The sequence below is a fragment of the Urocitellus parryii genome, chromosome 2, assembly GCF_045843805.1.
Source record: "Urocitellus parryii isolate mUroPar1 chromosome 2, mUroPar1.hap1, whole genome shotgun sequence".
NCBI lineage: Eukaryota > Metazoa > Chordata > Mammalia > Rodentia > Sciuridae > Urocitellus > Urocitellus parryii.
In genome coordinates, this window is record NC_135532.1 from 123,736,019 (window position 1) to 123,741,929 (window position 5,911).

At 33.5% G+C, this 5,911-nt stretch overlaps 1 pseudogene; it reads left to right on the forward strand.

The window, feature by feature from the left end:
• The first annotated feature begins 722 nt into the window (after positions 1-722).
• On the forward strand, positions 723-2,474 carry LOC113199904 (dnaJ homolog subfamily C member 8 pseudogene; annotated as a pseudogene).
• Positions 2,475-5,911: the final 3,437 nt, after the last annotated feature.

A 5,911-nucleotide genomic window follows, 5' to 3' on the forward strand; every position in this document is an offset into this window, starting at 1 on the left:
TTGCTTTTTATCAACAATATGTTGAAAGTCAAATATATATAAATAATTGAGAAAACTTCTGCATTACTTAAGTCCTTGAATTAAAATTTTAAAAAGCAAAATACAAGTTTATTATTCTGGTATGAACAATTAGCATGGACCATAGCAATAAAACATGCCTAAGGTATTTTGTCAAGTTTCTCTTCCTGATATCAGAATTAATGGACTACTCAGAATAAATTCATTGATTCAAGAAAAATGAATTGAATGCCAACTATGTTCCAGCTATTGTTATGGTACCAGGAAGAAAATAACCTTTTAACTGTAGTGGAACTTACATTTTTATGTAAAGTAATTTGAGGAGACAGAAAATAAATAAATTTTTGAAAATATATTTTAAAATATGTTTGTCTAACAAGATAGCTTCATAATTTATGAAGTAAATGAAACATAAAACTGACATAGGGAGTGTCTTCAAGGAGTTTGAGTAGTAATGCCTTAGCTAGTGTGCTCAGAAGAGCCTTTAAGTACAGGTGACATTTGAGCCAAGAGATAAATGATGAGCAGTAGGCAGAACTGTAAAGAATAAATATTTGACCCAGAGGAGTGGCAACAAGCAAAGTAACAGAGACTCACAGAATGTGGCATATTTTGATGATAGAAAGCCCTCTAGTGAGGCTGAATTTTTTTTTTTCCTTTTTTTGTGGTGCTGGGGATTGAACCCACAGCCTTGTACATGCAACATGCAAGGTAAGCACTCTACCAACTGAGCTGTTTCCCCAATCCATAAGGCTAAATCTTAAGGCACAAATGTTGGGACATAGATTTTCTCATAATTTCCTTAAAATAGTTATCTTTTAAATATTTATATTTTTAGTTGTAGGTGGACACAATATCTTCATTTCATTTTTCTGTGGTGCTGAGGTTTGAACCCAGTGCCTCGCATGTGCTAGAGGAGCGCTCTACCACTGAGTCATAACCCCAGCTCCTAAAATAGTTATCTTAAATAGCTCATGTATTCCATCTTAAATGATACTATCCTTTTAATTTATTAAGAATTTCCTTTTTGGTAGCATAGATATACTTTCAATCTTCATTCTGAATTTCATATAAATTATCAAACCATATCATATCCTTCTGAACTCATTTATTTCAACTTGCTGAAATGTGATCAAACCAAATGAAGTGCTTTCTCTCTAGAAATTTGTTTTGACATTTTATGAATCTGATATTTCTATCTTCTTCCTCTATCTAAATTCTCTCTCCATTTTTAGTTCTTTCCTAAAATCTATTTTATACCCTGTCTTGGTTGCTATCTCTTAGGGTTTAAATGCCAGTTCTGATGTGCTAATCGTCCACTAATCATCCACTGTGGAAAATATCCAACTCACACTTAGATTCAAAGATTATGTAATATATTTAGCTTCTTTGTTCTCCTAACATCTGTCACCATGGAAATGATCTAAAATCATTAAAGTTGAACAAACTTGCTTAAATCCATACATAATAGACTATAAAAACTATATCACCCCCTTTTAGGATCCCTTGTAGTAAGGTGCTCATTTACACACTAATATTTATTGATGCCAGAGTCTACTATAAATTTTGGAATGCACCTTTTAATGAAGCAGAGGAAAAAAAATAAGATTGCCTTCATCCACTTATATTTTTGAGAAATGAAGCAGATTAAAAACTACAAATATGAGGGTCATGTGGTGGCTGGGCCAGGGAAATTGAGGCTTCAGGATAGAGCGAGGCTTCAGGGGGTGGAAGCAGCTCAGAGGAAGCATTTATGAGCTTTTTACAGTGAGGTGAAACAAATAGTGAAGAGAGATTCAGTTCTGATATCCAAAAATCAGATTGAAAGATTGATCCACCCCGGTTCCTCTTATTTCAACTTGAACCCATTTGAGGTTCTTCAGATAGACCTGGAAGTAACAGATGAAAACATACAAAAGTGGCTTTGGCAGTTGTCTATATTAGTGCATCCCAGCAAAAATCAAGGTGAGGCTGATAGAGCACAAAAGGTGCTGTGGGCAAAGCATACAAATTATTCCTGGATCAGGAACAAAAGAAGAGGACCCTGGAGTTCACTCAGGCAGGAAAAGAATATGTGGAATACACTGTGAAAGAGCAGGGGGGGAAAAGCAATTAAAGAAGGAAGGAAAACCTGGAAATGTAGTGGAAGATGATCCTGAGCTGTTCAAACAAGCAGTTTATAAACAGACCATGAAACTCTTTGCTGAGCTGGAAGTTAAAAGAAAAGAGAGAGAGACGCCAAAGAAATGCATGAAAGGAAACAACCAAGGGAAGAGGCGATTGAGGCTCAAGAAAAAGCCAAATGAGAAAGGGAGTGGCAGAAAAACTTTGAGGAAAAGTGGAGGTGGTTGGGTGGACAGCTGGCAAAACTTCCAAGCAAATATGAAGGGGATGAAAGAGAAGAAAATCGGATCTTCCTGAGACCACTGAAAGTAAAAATGGAACAGCATGAGTGACCCTCCCGGGGTCACAGCTACAGAAGCTCCCCCCAGCTCTCTCCTTCCTGCTCTAAAGGACTCATTCTTTCCCCCCCACCTCCACCCCAACATAGAGTAGTTTTTGCTTTTTAGTCTATTTTTTTTAATACAATTGAATATCATCGATCAGAGTAATTCTTTTGTAAATTGAAATGAGAGGCTCTGTTCAAAAAAGACTCCCCCGACCCATTACCCTTAGAACAACCAGGATTGGGAGGTGCCTCCATTGATGCTGCCTTCTTTCCCACAGCCTGTGACTTAATGCTTTGTACTTCACTGAATTGTGAAGTTTGGAAACTCCATGCATAGTTTGTGGAAATCATCTAATAAAAACATATTGCTTACAGTGGTGTTGCTGTGACTTCAGAGACAAGACTGGGCTGCATCAGGAAGCCCCTTTGCTTCACTTGTTTCTGGGTGTGTCATCTTTCGAAACCCAAAATCAGAAAAGGAAGGCAGTGTGGGCATACAGAACAGTCACTCGATGCCCTGAAGTCCTCTGTATTTCTCATGTGCCCTTCTGTCTGACTGACCAATCACTGTGGTATGAAGGGCTGAGCCCCTTTCAAACCTGTTCCAAAGAGCTAGTCATCTTCCTTCCAGTACCATTGTGTCCTAGCCTGTCTGCATTTGTTAGTTGTAATATTCTTTATGTATAATAAATTTTTATACCCATCACCCCCAAAATACAAATGTGATAAATAGCTAAATTATATACCATCTTAGAATGTAATGAGAGCTATGAAAAAATAAAATTAAACTCATTGAAGGTTTATGAGAATATATGTATGTGCTATGTGCTAAAATTGCAAAAACTATCAGGCTATGCCTATTGCAAATGATGATATTTGAGTCAACACTTCAGAAGAACATAACCTCTTTTATTTAACTCATATTGAAGTAACCAGACAACTGATCAGTGAAATTATAATTCAATATACTCAGCCAGTAGAAAATGCGTATCTGGAAGGCAGGCATAAATAAGAGAATTTGCAGTTACTTTAAATGTAAGTTATAAACTCCGTTTTTGCAATCATCTTTTTCTTCGCCTGTTAGAAAATTATACCTTTTGTTTCCTTGATCTTAGATTGTGTCTCTTGCTAGAAAAATTTAAAGTTCATGGATCTCATTTCTGGAGAATGAGCACTTTGTACTAAAACAAATTGCTCTAGTTGCCTAGATTCTTCCAATAAATTAAGAATAGGAGTTTAAGCCGAATAAACAAAGGGAAATTAAGTTCATAAGAGAAATTTCACAAATATAAGTCTATGGAACAATTATAAATTTTATATATAATAGTTTAATCAGAATATTTGGCTTCATTTCAACATCAGGTGATATCAATCACTGGAGAAAATTGTACAATTTAATTGTATTTAGTAGTATTTTTCCAATGAGGCATGTGATTTCTCAAATTAAATTTAAATGTTCTAATTCACAGTCAGTGGTGATGGCATATGCCTGTAATCTTAACTACTTGGAAGTCTGGGGCAGGAAGATGGCAAGTTCAAGGCCAGCCTGGGCAACAAAGTAAAGCCTTGTCTCAAAATAAAATTTTAACAGGGGATGAAGATATGGGGTGTAGTATAGTAGTAGAGCACTACTGGTTTCAAACCCCACTGGAAAAAGAAACTAATATACAAGTTAAATTGAATTTTAAATTAATAATCTGATCATCTTTGTCTGAATTGTGTGTGAATAAGGCAATCCAACTGACACAGTATGTTTGAGTGATGAAATCAAATAGGAACACTTTGTTATATTAAAGATCAAAAGATTAATTTTTTATTTTGTGAATTGCTTTTCTGAGTAATTAATATTGTTTGTGTTATACACAATTGTTATTATACTTTATGTGAGTCTCAGTATAAACTTTCATAACTAGAGTCACTTCCTTAATTATTTGTTATAATTAATATTATTATTTATTAATTAATTTTGTTGTTGTTGTTTGGGGGATTGGATCTACAGGCACTTAACCACTGAGTTAATATCGTCACCCTTTTATTTTTATTTTTTATTTTTGCCAAGTTGCTTAGGGTCTCACTAAGTTGCTGACATTGGCTTTGAACTTGAGATCCTCCTGACTCAGCTTCCTGGTCCTGTGCCTGAGATTGCAGGCATGTGCTGCCCATTAATTTTTTAAAAAAATTCTATTTGTCAGTTTCAAGAGCTTTTACAATACATCCTGCAGGGTCAGTTAACATTTGTTTCCTGAGTTAGAGCAGAAAGTACCAAATGACCAAATGACTAAGTAATTTCAGAAATGGAAAAAATTACCAAAAAATGGAAATGTTACAATTTATTTCAATCATATTATATGTCAAAAATATATACAGGTAAAAAATATACTAACATTTGGAAATGGTAACTTGCAATCATATTTCAATGTGGCAATCAGGAACATATTTTAATAATCTTCTAATTAAAATTATTATTTTTAAAATTTCCCCAAGATTTTTGAGATAATATAATGAATAATCTTTTGCAAAAATATAGGTTGTGGTTTATTTTAGGCTTGTCAACCATTGTTGATTTATTATAATATTAATAAAAATAAGTTGAGATATTTTAGGTTTTTAAATGATGTCTTTAACAAATAGCATGACAACTTTATTCTATTCTCAATGTCCTTGAATATCCACTCTTTCTTTGGCTATACAACACATGAAATGATACTATCTATGAAAAACTATGTCATTCCTTAGAACATTTATATAAAAAATTTAAAGTTATACATCTCAATAAACTCTATGATTTGTAAGAGAGCTCATGAAAATTGAAGTTAGAAAACTTGAACCAAGAGCCTTGTTGGATTTAATATAATATATATATATTATAATTTACATATGTAGTTATATATACATATGCACACACATGCATTTCTTTTTACACAAAAAATGATGGTTTACCAATGGTCTTTTCTAATTGAAGCTAGTCAAATTGAAACTAAAGCTCATATGAAAAAAAAATGTGCAAGCACAGCTGGGCATACACCGAAAGGGTAAAGATATAAGGAAGTCAATAGCCTTTCCAGATATTACATCATACCATAAAGACTCTAATTAAAATAATGTGTCATTGGCACACAAATAGTGTAGTGAATCCAGAATAGACTGACTCATGTAGGCATGTAATATATCATAAATAATAATATAAGAACTATACACATACATGATTAATACTGTTCAATTACTTGATTTTAATTTAATATGTATTATATTACCTTTGCAAAAAGAAATGCGAAGATTTTTTTTACAGACATTTGGATAGCTATTTAGAGAAAAATGGATAAGTGCCTCTTATGTTCACTAGCTTTTTTATTTTCTATTTTAATTCACTGATCCTCTCATTTGCTGTTCTTCTATAATAATGCATTTTTCTTAACTTTATTTAGTTTTCCATTGGTCATTATG